The 13,250-nt window shown below is 42.8% G+C and overlaps 1 protein-coding gene across 1 annotated transcript in view; it reads right to left on the bottom strand.

Moving 5' to 3' along the window:
* Positions 1 to 1,206: 1,206 nt before the first annotated feature.
* KCNS3 (potassium voltage-gated channel modifier subfamily S member 3) overlaps positions 1,207 to 13,250 on the bottom strand; it is a 93,070-nt gene continuing 81,026 nt past the window's right edge. Inside the window, exon 4 of the transcript XR_008682501.2 lies at positions 1,207 to 2,341. The gene's annotated coding sequence lies outside the window, so the exon portion shown is untranslated. The remainder of the gene's footprint in view (positions 2,342 to 13,250) is intronic.

Raw genomic sequence — 13,250 nt, 5'->3', positions numbered from 1 at the left:
GTGATGCCATCCAACCATCTCAATCCTCTGTCGTTCCCTTCTCCTCCCTACTTCAATCTTTCCCAGCATCAGGGTCTTTTCAAATGAGTCAGTTCTTTGCATCAGGTGGCCAAAGTATTGGAGTTTCAGCTTCAGCATCAGTCTTTTCAATGAATAATCAGGACTGGTTTCCTTTAGGATGGACTGGTTGGATCTCCTTGCAGTTCAAGGGACTCTCAAGAGTCTTCTCCAACACCACAGTTCAAAAGCATCAATTCTTCTCCAACTCTCACATCCATACATGACTATTGGAAAAACCACAGCTTTGATTAGACAAACTTTTGTTGGCAATGTAATGTCTCTGCTTTTTAACATGTTGTCATAGCTTTTCTTCCAAGGAGCAAGTATCGTTTAATTTCATGGCTGCAGTCACCATCTGCAGTGATTTTGGAGCCCAAAAAGATAATAAATGAGATTCAGATAAACTGACATCAATAATAATAATCATGTGAATAAAAGCACAATGGAGGTAAATATATGATGATAATGGTATTGGGAGTAATAAATAATAATAAAAACAATTAACACATTAAGTTATTATGTGATTCTAGGAAACTTTCTAAAAGCCTTATCCTCACTTTAATTTTATAAGGGATAGTATTATTATTCTTATTATCCCCATGATACAGTTGAGGTATTTGAAGCACAGAGAGATTAAGCAACATGTCCAAGGTCACACAGCACTAAGTGAAGAAGACATGAGCCAGACTCAGCATTTCCACTTCCAGAACAACATCACGGATGAGGGGACAATTACTTCTTCTTGGGATATGACTGGGAATGGAATCAGAGAGCTGTCCATGGGAGCGATAAATTGCTAATTCTGGAAGATGAGTATGGGACGATGGAGAAGGAAGAAAATTTGCCTTCTCAGGGAAGATAAACAATACCTATAAAGGCACAGAGGCATGAAAGAGTACGTCATAGTCAGGGACTGGCTGTTTTTGTTGCCTGGGGCATGGAGATAGGATACATGCAAGGGACAACATAGGAAGATGGAGTGGAGGAGGCAGGCTGGGCTCCAAGTCTGTACCTGCTACGTTAAGGAGCACAGGCTTATCTTGCAGGTTTGTTATGAGGCCCAGGAAGGATCTCTATCAAAAGCCCTGGTCTCCTCTCCAAGCCAGGCCCTCCCTTTCTCAATTCTGCCCAGCTGCTGATAACATTAGTTTTAGTATTTGACCAGTTCCTTTCTCTGTAGCATATGAATCAACGTTTGTTCTTTAAGGCTTTGCTGGAAACAAATATATCAGTAGCAAATAATAAGCAAGCTTTTAAGCAAGCTGAGAATTTTTAATTTAAATCAAAATTCATCAGGGTTTACAGTAAGTGAAACAGTCACACACACAAACTTTATAAAGCACTTTTAATGTATAACAAATTCAGGACCTAAACAATTCAACAGAGCCCTCTTGAAAGGAATGGCATTCAATGTCTGTTGTTGTTTGCTGCTAAGTCACATCTGGCTCTTTTGGGACTGCATAAACTATAGCTTGTCGGGTTCCTCTGTGTATGGAATATATCAGTCAAGAATACTGGATTGGGTTGCCATTTCCCTCTCCAGGGGATCTTCCCAACCCAGGGATCAAACCTGCATCTCCTGTGTCTCCTGCATTGGCAGGTGGATTCTTTACTGCTGAACCACCAGGGAAGCCTGTTTAATGTCTACTGCTTTTGTTGTTCATTCTCTCAGTCACGTCCAACTCTTTGCAACCCCATGGACTGCAGCACCTCAGGCTCCCCTGTCCTTCACTATCTCCTGGGACTTGTTCCAATTCATGTCCACTGAGTTAGTGATACTATCTAACCATCCTCTACTGCCCTCTTCTCTTTTGACCTTTAATCTTCCACAGAATCAGGGTCTTTTCCAATGAGTCAGCTCTTCACATCAGGTGACCAAAGTATTGGAGCTTCAACTTCAGCATCAGTTCTTCCAATGAATATTTAGGATTGATTTCCTTTAGGACTGATTGGTTTGATCTCTTTAATATCTATAAGTACTTATAAAACAATCCCAAGCTGAGAAATTGAATATAGATATGCCAGCCGTAGTTAATGACCAAACTCCACCTATACAGTCACAGTGCTTCTTGTTCTGTCACGATGTCTTGCCTTTCTGGAGCCACCACCCCATCTCCAAAATCCAAGGCATGGAATTGCCCCTCTAGTCTCACTCTGTGTGGACCTAAAGTGTCTGACCTTCAAATTACGGTTTCCTCAATCCTGGGAGATGCTGCTCCAATGGTCACCACCACTTCCGCATCAGTCAACACAAGTCTGTGATACACTTGCTCTTCAGTCTCTAGCAAAAGAAAAAGGAGAGGATGTCATGGTCCTGTGCGGAACAAGGAAATGGGGAGAGGGGGCAGTTTGTCTCAGGGAAGCGGCCTGCAAAGGAGGGAGGTTTGCAGTAGAGAATTTTAAAAACAATAATAAAGCCAAGTGGTATCCTATGCTGGAAATTTCAAACAATGGCCAAGATGAAACAGGGCTCTGGAACAGGGCAGACAGTCCCATCACACCCCCACTCCTTGGTATGACACTGGTGCTTTCAGCTGAAGGCTGGATTTCACGTGGAGTGTGGTTGTGTCTTTGTCGCTTTGGCTGGTGTCACTCGTGGGCTTGGGCAGAGATTACCAGGGCATCCAGGAGGACATCCCTGCTCTCATCTCCAGCTGAGGCATCTTCTTCTTAACCTCCTAAGGGAGAAGCAGTGTTAGACCACCTACGCAGAGAGGGTGGAGTGCTGTCCGGAGCAGTCATGGGGCAAAGGGCTCACAGATTTGTGTTTGTATCTGCAAGTCCAACTTGACTTACAAGGGATGGGTTGTCCATACCATTAGGGAGGGTTTGAAACAAAGAACTGATATAATAACATTTGTGTCCCACAAAAATTATTCTGACGAATGATAGTGAAGGATAAACTAGCAAGAGTTGATCATGTGTGTTAGTCACTCAACTGTGTTCAACCCCAAGGATCCACCAGGCTCCTCTGTCCATGCAGATTCTCCTGGCAAGAATACTGGAGTGGATACCCATTCCCTTCTCCGGGGGATCTTCCCAACCCAGGGATCCAACCCAGGTCTCCTGCACTGCAGGCAGATTCTTTACCATCTGAGCCACCAGGGAAGCCCAAATTGGGAGATAACAAAAAAAGATGAGACTATTTCGGTGGATGGAGAAAAAATCTTCACATGAATGCTTTTCATCTGTAACCCTATTAAAACTGTGAACCAGAGGGGCCAGTCTGTAAGAAGTGCCAGGTGGCAGTCAATCTGCAAAAAGGATTCTTGAAGTAATTCTGTTCTTTATTTTGTTATAAATCCCACACTTCCTTATCTTCGCCACAACATTTTTTAAGTCGTCGCTCTCAAGAGCTTCTCACATGCAAATAGCTCCTAGAAAAACCCTCCTCTCCTTCCTCTTGTACTCTTGCTCCTCTTCCTGCCTCCCCTCTGTTTGACACAGTAGAGTTTTAATGTGAAGAATAGTCTCAGGAACAGAGGAGGAGATAAATGGTGCATTTGGCTGCCAATTACACATTCTCTTTGGCAGGGGAAAAATGTGAACTCTCACAAGTTAATAATTGTCCTTCAATCACATGTCCTGACTTGACTAAGCGCTCACTAAGCAGCAAAAACAAGTACTATAGGAATTCTGAAGAGAAGATAATGCATGTATCAGTGTAACTTAAACCACTTAAGACATACTTATTTATGCTTTAATCAAAGCTCTTCTCCCCACCTCTACTCCCGCCAGCTAGGAACACTTTGTGTTCACATTACATACACGGAATATAGTCACTTTACTTCTGCTGGTGTTGCTCAAACATCAAATAATTCCTTAGTTCTTACGCGGGACAATAGTATAAACATTTTCCTTGTAGCTTCCTTGTAGCTTAGACAGTAAAGAAACCACCTGCAATGCAGGAGATGTAGGTTCGATTCCATCGGGAAGATCCTCTGGAAAAGGGAATGGCAGTTCACTCCAGTATTCTTGCCTGGAGAATCCCATGACCAGAGGAGCCTGGAGGATTACAGCCCATGGGATCACAAAGACTTGGACATTACTGAGCGACTAAGCATGAGTGCAAGCATAATATGTTTATATATATAATTATATATATATTTATATATATGACCAGAGGAGCCTGGCGGATTACAGTCCATGGGATCACAAAGACCTGGACACTACGGAGCGACTAAGCATGTGTGCATGCATAATATATTTATATATACTATATATTATATAGTATAAAATATGTAATAAAATATTATTTTAGTAAGGCAATGGCACCCCACTCCAGTACTCTTGCCTAGAAAATCCCATGGATGGAAGAGCCTGGTAGGCTGCAGTCCGTGGGGTCGCTAAGGGTCGGAAACAACTGAGCGACTTCACTTTCACTTTTCACTTTCACACATTGGCGAAGGAAATGGCAACCCACTCCAGTGTTCTTGCCTGGAGAATCCCAGAGACGGGGGAGCCTGGTGGGCTTCCATCTGTGGGGTCACACAGAGTCGGACACGACTGAAGTGACTTAGCAGCAGTAGCAAGACTAAATAAAAAATATACTTATATAAATTTCACCATGCATCATTTTATTTATGACTCACAGATGGTAACTAGAATCATCACAAGAATCGAGGTCCTGAGTTAAGGTCACTGGACTAGAAAAGTGACAGCACTGGGAAAGTAACCTAGGTCTGCTTAAGGCATCTTGTAAGCAATGTGGCTTTGGAACGTACAGTGTAGTTTCCAAGGTGTCAGTTCACCTAGTCTTGATTCACGCACTAGAAAAGCATTCATTAGAGAGCTTTCAGCGGACGCTCTTCCATAAAGAGAGTAGGATCCCTGATCAGGAAACTGGGTTTACAAGGTTTATCCACTGTCATCCTTTTAAATATGGCTTTGGCCTCTGTCGCAATAGTATTAATAATAATAATACTATCATTATCAGTAATAGGAAGAGAGACTTTGCAGCCTCGCTCAAACTTTATAAAAGAATTCCTGGAAGAAACAGAGAAATGAGCAATGTTCTGACTGGCTACTCCTCAGAGGATTTACAGATAAGTAAGCCTACGGGGTGCAACAGCTAGATGCAGCCGGATCTACTATTGCCTATTCTTTTATTCAACACTTTAAAAAGCTTGGGTAGTTTCAATAGGGAACAAAACATGCTGCATTCAAAAGCTCACTTCAGAGCATGCCGAACAGAGACTGCTTTAAATATTTAGAACTGAGCCGGGACACAAAACTCACAAGAAGTTCGTCAAATGCATCATCGTTTGTCTGGGGTAAGCAGCAGCCAACTGAGAACAGGGTGTCATTTTTCCATTAACTGGTCACACAATGCACACCGACCTTTCTTAGCATTAATCATTCAAAAATAAACCCTCTTTGCCTAAACAGCCAGACACATTCCGTGCCTATTTGGAACCAAAGTTACTGTATCTCAACGCAACACATCCTCACAGGGAAACCTGTCCCTGTAGCCAATGGCCTCGCCCAACTGGTAGTGGGCCCCTCATCGCTCAGCTGGTGATACCCAGGATGCATAAAATCTGGGCTCCAACGAACAAGGACTTCAGAAGCTCACTGCACAAAAAAAGCAAATGCTGGGGTGGAGAAAGGGCATACATATGTGCCCCTCTGAGGGGCAAGGAGAGCTGGGAAAAGAATAAATACTTTGATTCTAAGGAAGCTTCAGCCTGCAGGCATCAATCAATAATGGATTAACAGAGACAAAGGAGTAGCACAGAGGCAGAAAGTTTATTTTGTAGCCAGAGGTGGAATAAGAGACAGATGATTCTGCGGTTCAGGAAGACCCTGCAATGGATGCCCGCTTCTTATGCAGAATGCTTCCTGTACATGAACCTGAAAGCAAGAGGATGGGAAGAAAAAGGGAGAGAGCATCCTGCATTTGGGTCAGGGGAAGGATTTCAATGAGATCGCCTTCAGGAAGATAGCTCTTATCTTAAACCTGTAATTAGTTTGAACTGTCCACAAGCATTTACGTGTGTCCTTGGGGGAGGTGTGAGTGTGCACCCAAATATGGATTTGTGTCCCTGAGCTGTCCTCAGGTGACTGGGGGTCCACAGGAAGAGCAAGCCCACAGCTTCATCTCACGCGAGTAGGGACCTCAAAGCAGAACTGGCCTGCCAAGACCTTCCCTCTCTCACTCACATTTTCAAATTCAGAAAATGAACAGCTCCCAATCATTTTGCCCTGTTGGGCAACCTGTGTAACAGAATGTTATGAACTGCACGTTTGCAGCCTTCAAAAAATTGTATGTTGAAGCCTTAAGTGTGGAAGTGAGAAAAGGTGGTGTCTGACCCTTTGCGACCCCATGGACTGTAGCCTGCCAGGCTCATGGGATTCTCCCGGCAAAAAATACTGGAGTGAATAGCCATTCCCTTCTTCAGAGGATCTTCCTGACCCAGGGATTAAAGCCGGGTCTCCCACATTGCAGGCAGATGCTTTACTGTGCTAACCACCAGGGAAGCCCTAAACCCCAACGGTATCAGGAGGTGAGGGTTTGGGAGCTAATGAAGTTTAGGTAAGTTCCTAAGGGTGGAACCCCATGTTAGGATTAGTGTCCCTGTAAAAAGAGTCTAGAATTTTGCTCTTTGCCAGGTAAAGAGGCAACAAAAAGATGGCAGACAGAAAAACAAGGAAGAAAGCTCTAAACAGAAATGGATCTGCCAGCAACTCAATCTTGGACCTCTCAGCCTCCAGAATGATAAAAAATAGATGTTTCAAGTTTGAGCCACCTAGTCCATGGCATTTTGTTGTAACAGCCTGAACTAAGCCAGAAGAGGACATAGGACAGAAGCTTGGAGCAAGCCAACTTTGGTGAGCAGGGGATGGTGATTTGCTTCAAGCAGGAAGAAAATTTTACAGTAAAGCACTGAAGCAGGGCTTTCCCTCTGCAAAAGGGGGGAAAAAAACAGAAAAAGTGAGGCAAATCCTGGGAAACATCGTGAGGGGTTCTCTACAAAAGAATTAAACCTTTTACCTTTCCCTTTATGTGATGGAAGCAATGATATTTAACGTCAAGCTTTAAGAGTTCCTATCATGTTCTCATTATCTCAAATGTTCAGCAAAGTCTACTACATTATAAACTTCATATTGATGGTATGAGAAATAAAAGGATGTGGCAATAAAGAGAACAGCATCTTACCTTTGAGATGCACATGCTGGTGATGACAGGGTATTAAGGGAGAAAACAAATCACTTAAAAGAAGTGAAGCAGAAGGCAGCTTAGAAGACAGTGACCACAAAGAAGCAGCTGAGTGTGAATCAACTCTGGAATAGAAATTACTCCCAAATACACAGTAGAGAAGTGATGCAAGAGTTTAGATGACGTGAGGAATCCTCAATCATCAGATAGAGAGATCAGGCCATGACAGAAGTCTTGTGGAGTGAAATAGGGACATAGAGAAGGGAAACCTTATACATTTCGGGAGACAAAGGATGGTTAGGAAAATTTTCCTGCAGTTGTTGACACTTGAGCTGGGTTTTGAAGGATGAATAGGAGTTAGCCAGGAGAAAGTGGAGCAGATTATTCTATCACTATAGATAACAAAAACAGGTAATTTTAGGTTGCTCATTTCACCTCCATCATCAGTCATACTTTCTTGGGTAATTCTAGAACATTTATGCCCTGAAGGCCAAAGGACAAATTTACTACCCAGTGTGACATGGTAACTAAATTCTCCCACCATTTTTCTCTGTTTGAATAACTGCCAAAACATTACTAGATCTTTGTTTGCACATGCTCATAAACTCCATCTCTCACAAACATATCCTGCTGTAGCCTCTGGATCATCTCTTCTTACATCCCAGTTTATATCCCATACGATAGCCTTCCTCAATACCACTGGCGGGCTGGCCCAGGCTGGGCCGATGTTGCTGACTCCACCATCTAGCTCAGCTGCACGTCATCATGGACTGAGATGACTCGGGGAGCAGCTGAAGCGTTTTCAAATGCACATCCATCTCCAAGTCCAATCTGAATTGGCCACCTAAATCTTTTGTTATCTTTCAGTGTGAAACATGCTAGGAATGGCAATTATGACATTTTTGAAAGATTCATTGGCACCATTAGAATGAAATTCATCTTCAGAACAAAGAAGGCTTGCTTGCTGGTGCATACAAATAAAACCTGCACAAAAGCCGGGAAAACTCCCATTTTCCTCCTAGGCAGAGTCTCCATCCTCTAGAAATAAAAGTAATTCTGAGAGGCAGCATGCTTTGCAACTTTATTCTTCTACACTGGAAACAAACCAAGCACTGTGGAAGGAATATATGGGAGAAGTGTTATACTGAGAATTTGTAGTGTTTGTCAAAATAACAAACATTTACTCAATGCCGACCACAGACTAGGTGATTTCTTAAATTCAGACAGTAATTCAGTGAAAAGTATTACAGTCACTGCTTTATGGAAAAAAAGTCAAATCTGGAGAAATGAACTCATTTATCCAAGGAAACACAGTAGTGAGACAGTATCCATACTCTGGTGTGACTCCAGGCCTATGGTCTTTTCAAAACACAAATGGAACCTTTCCTTGAAAAGCAAGAAGAGGTGTCCTTGACATCTTTCACTCTGGGGTGAGAGTCCTGAGGCTCTGGTGTCAGAAGGTGGTGAGGCTGGGCTTGCTCTGAGATCTCCTGCATATGCCACTCTTAACTGACAAGTGAGGTTTCTTTTGAAACGACTTTGATGCTGGGAAAATATTATGGACCTTGAGTGAGAACAAAGGACAAATGCTCCCATGTTTAGAACAGAGGTGAGGTGGCTCTACTGACAGTGGGACCCTGTTGCTTTTCCCCACAAGCACAGGCAGAAACAGGCCTCGGGAAGGTGGCAGAATTGGTTAAGCTGGTCACTCTCTACCGGATACAGTGAAGTGAAGTTGCTCACTTATGTCTGACTCTTTGAGACCCCATGGACTGTAGCCTTCCAGGCTCCTCTGTCCATGGAATTTTCCAGGCAAGGATACTGGAGTGGGTTGCCATTTCCTTCTCCAGGGTATCTCCCTGACCCAGATATCGAACCCAGGTCTTCTGCACTGCAAGCAGACTCTTTACCATATGAGCCAGTAGGGAAGGCCCACTGGGTAGAAGGAGTATTTATTAAAAAGAACTCTTGGAATCAGACAGATTCAAACCTCAGCTCCACAGTTCATTAGCTTTGTGACCTTCAGGAAAGCGATTACCCTCTCTGAGCCCTAACAGGATGGGTTACTGTAGTGATTAAATGTAGTATCAGTCTTAGCATGGTTCCTGGTTCATGCAGGTACTTCAGGCCCCATTGACATGAACCCCCACATTGAATGTAAGGACTCCCAGCAAGGCTGGGCTTGCCCTATCTCAGCATTCACCCCAGGTAATAGAGTTAAGTATGAATTTAGGGATGCTGCATGGTTAAAAACATTCCCCATACACATATCAATCCACCCCATCCCCACAAGATTAAGGGTTTCATATGATGGTGAGGTATTGCTGAAGCCCAAAGCATAGCTCTGGCCAAAAAATTTAGAAAAGCAAATAAAAATCAGTTAATCTCTATTTTAGGATGGTGAATGCTAAAGCTCCAGCACTTTGGCCACCGGATGCGAGGAACTGACTCATTGGAAACAACCCTGATGCTGGGAAAGCCTGAAGGCAGGAAGAGAAGTAGACAACAGAGGATGAGATGGTTGGATGGCATCACCAACATAATGGACATGAGTTTGAGCAAGCTCCGGGAGGTGGTGATGGACAGGGAGGCCTGGCATGCTGCGATCTATGGGGCCGCAAAGAGTTGGACATGATTGAGTGACTATTTTACTATGAAGCATAAATTAAAAATGATAAAAAATGTTAGGAGGCCCCCAAGTCATCTTAAGGACACTCCGATTCAGTGGTCAACTTTTAGAAGTAAGAGCACAGCATTTTTGAGCAAGTCATTTGGGAGAAAGAACTGATTCTCCCTCTTAAGCAATTCATAGCTTTTCTCTTTGTAGGACTGAAAATGCCACATAAAGAGAGGAATGTGTATTGTCTTAATAGTTCAACGTATGTGAACATATGATATAAATAACCAGTGACTGGTAAAGGACAGTAAATCTCTCACATAAATGAGATGACACTTTCATATAATGGAATGGTTTCCAAGGATATCCTTCAGAGACTTAGTCTGAATGTTAGATGGAGCAGTCTGGACAGGTATGCTGTCCTTTGGTTTTCTCCCACTGGAGTGTGCTGCTCCCCAAAGTCTCAGCAAGGACATAGCTGATGGCTGTCTCCACCCCTTCACTCTCTTTCTCATGACCTCCTGCCCGCAAGGTCAGCCCGACCCACTTCTCCAGGATGCATTGGTCCTGAAGACAAGGCACTTGAGCAGCTCAGACCCTTCACTGCTGGTCCAGTCCTGACGTCATGCCCCACATAAGGTGATGAGAAATCTGCTTCCTTGTTGTAGTTCTAACTTTTTATTTTGATAAAGTAATTTTAGACTTGCAAAAATGGTACAGAAAAGTGCCCTTCACCCAGCTTGCCCTCATGTTAACATCTTACATAACCAGAGCAAAATTATAGAAGGATAAACCTAGGAAATTAACATCGGTATAATATGGTCATGAGTTTGAGTGAACTCCGGGAGTTGGTGATGGACTGGGAGACCTGGTGTGCTGTGATTCATGGGGTCGCAAAGAGTCGGACATGACTGAGCGACTGAACTGAACTGAACTGAACTGAATGCTATTAACTATAAACCAATATTTTGCAATCGCAAACAATGCTTCCATGAAGAAACTGGTGCATACATATTTTCGTATCTTTGAGATATGTCTTCAGGGCAGATTCCTAGAAGCAAGAATGCTGTGTCAAAAGGTAAGCACATTTATAGTTCTGTCAAGTGTAGACAAATTCCTCTCCAGATGAGCTGTACCAGTTTGCATCCCCACCAGCAATGTATTATAGTAACTGTCTCCCCACAGATTCATCAACCAGTTGATTAACCTTTTTAATCTCTGCAAACCTGATAGGTAAGAAATGCTATCTTGAGATATTTTAACTTTTATTTCTCTACTTATGAGTATATTTGAACTTTTTTTTCAAATGTTTGAGGTCCATCTGCTTTGCTGTTGTTGCTGTATCAAGGAAAGGAGTGAAACTATCCACCCATTCCAGCTGGGTGTGAACAGAGGGTAAAGGTCTCAGATTTTCTGGTCTAAAGTTGGACATTGGCAATCATTGTCCCTCTGCTGACTCTGATTCCAGTGCCCTGGGGATGTCCTACTCTGCTAAAAGATACCACGAGGAGTTGTTCCGGGCTTCCCCAGTGGCTCAGCAGTAAAGAATCTGCCTGCAATGCAGGAGACACAGGTTTGATCCCTGGGTCAGGAAGATCCCCTGGAGAAGGACATGGCAACCCAATCCAGTATTCTTGCCTGGAGAATCCCATGGGCAGAGGAGCCTGGTAGGCTACAGTCCATGGGGATTGCAAAGAGTCAGACACAACTGAAGCAACTTAGCCCAGGCGTTGTTCTCTCTCTAAGAAACTGAACCAACATGAAGAGTATGGTTTTGGGGTCAGTTGAACCTGGTACTACTTTCAAGCTATGAGTTTTGGGGCAAATTATTCCACCTGTCTGGATCTCAATTCCCTTATTTTTTAAAATAGGGATAGATGGAGTTTATTTCACACAGTGGTCCCAAAGAGTAAATGAATCAAAGGGTATAAAACTTTCCCCAAAGTTTAACAAGTGAGCGACCCTTGGTAAATGTTAATTATCCTGACATCTCTTCCCCTCCCACACGGGCCATGGAACCGTGCTTCATTAACAGTTAGGCTCTTTGTGGTTGCTAAATGGAAGGAGAAATGGGAGAGGGATGGACTGGGAGCTTGGGATTACCAGATGCAAATTCTTATATATTGGACAGATGAACAACAGGGTCCTACTGTATTACACAGGGTAATATATTCAATATATTCAATATCCTGTGGTAAGTCATAATGGAAAAGAATTTGGAAAGGAATGCATATATGTATAACTGAATCACTTTGTTATACAGCAGAAATTAACACGACATTGTAAATAAACTATATTTCAATAAAATAAATTTTAAATAAGCAATAATACCCTTTGCCTTGAGACAAGGGAGAGAGATGAAAGCCAGTCGAAGCGGCTTGAAGGTAAAAATCATTTCTTTGACCATGGAGCAGAAAAACAAATTGGCTCCTAGTAATTAGAATTTTGGAGAAGGCAATGGCACCCCACTCCAATACTCTTGCCTGGAGACTCCCATGGACTGAGGAGCCTGGTAGGCTGTAGTCCATGGGGTCGCTAAGAGTCGGACATGACTGACGCAACTTAGCAGCAACAGCAGCAGCAGCAGCAACTAGAATTTAGGAACGGTATCATCAAATCAAGAAGATAATTGAAGTGAATAGAGAACATACTCAGCAAATAAAAATACAGGATGCCCAGTTAAATTTAAATTTTACATTGTAAGTGTGTGGGACATTTATGTAGGATGCTTTCCTAAATTTAGAAACCTCATGATATTATTTTAAGCATATTCCTAAAGTATGATTATTTGGTGAGACTAGCACTGCCAGGTAAAATACAGGATACTCAAACTTGAATTTCAGGTAAACAACGAAATTTTTTGGCATGAGTCTATCCCATAGACCTACTTATATTAAAATTATTTGGCCTGAAATTCAAGTGTTACGTGGATATACTTATACTAAAAGAAATATTCATTATCGGAAATTCAGATTTAACTGGGCATCCTGTATTATATCTGGCAACCTTAGTAGGAGATCTTCCAACTCACTGAAAGCCACTTGCCTACTGTGCTTCATGAAAAATAGGTGTCCGTCCATCATCCACTCTGTGCAGATCCCCAGATATGTTGGTGCACAAGGATAACAGAGAAGTAAATGAAACAGGCAATGAAACCTAATACAAAGAAACTTCTGTGGATGAAATTGCTGCCAGTCGTATCACTTAGGATACTATGATTGCAAATGACAAAAGCCCAACTCTTAAACTGGTGTACACAAAAGATGGACAGTAGCCCCAGGTAGGTGTAAGGGATAGAATTGACTGAGGGGTGTCAAGAGAAAGGTTCAAGGATGTTGTGAAGGCATCTCTTTTTCCTCCATCCCTTAGCTTTGTATTTCTGTTCTGACTTCATTCTCAGGCAATTTCCCCACG

This window comes from Moschus berezovskii, chromosome 11 (genome assembly GCF_049115385.1).
Source record: "Moschus berezovskii isolate FMDL1 chromosome 11, NW_MosBer_1.0, whole genome shotgun sequence".
NCBI lineage: Eukaryota > Metazoa > Chordata > Mammalia > Artiodactyla > Moschidae > Moschus > Moschus berezovskii.
The sequence above is the reverse complement of the archived record's forward strand: the minus strand, read 5'-3'. Positions and strand labels throughout refer to the sequence as shown.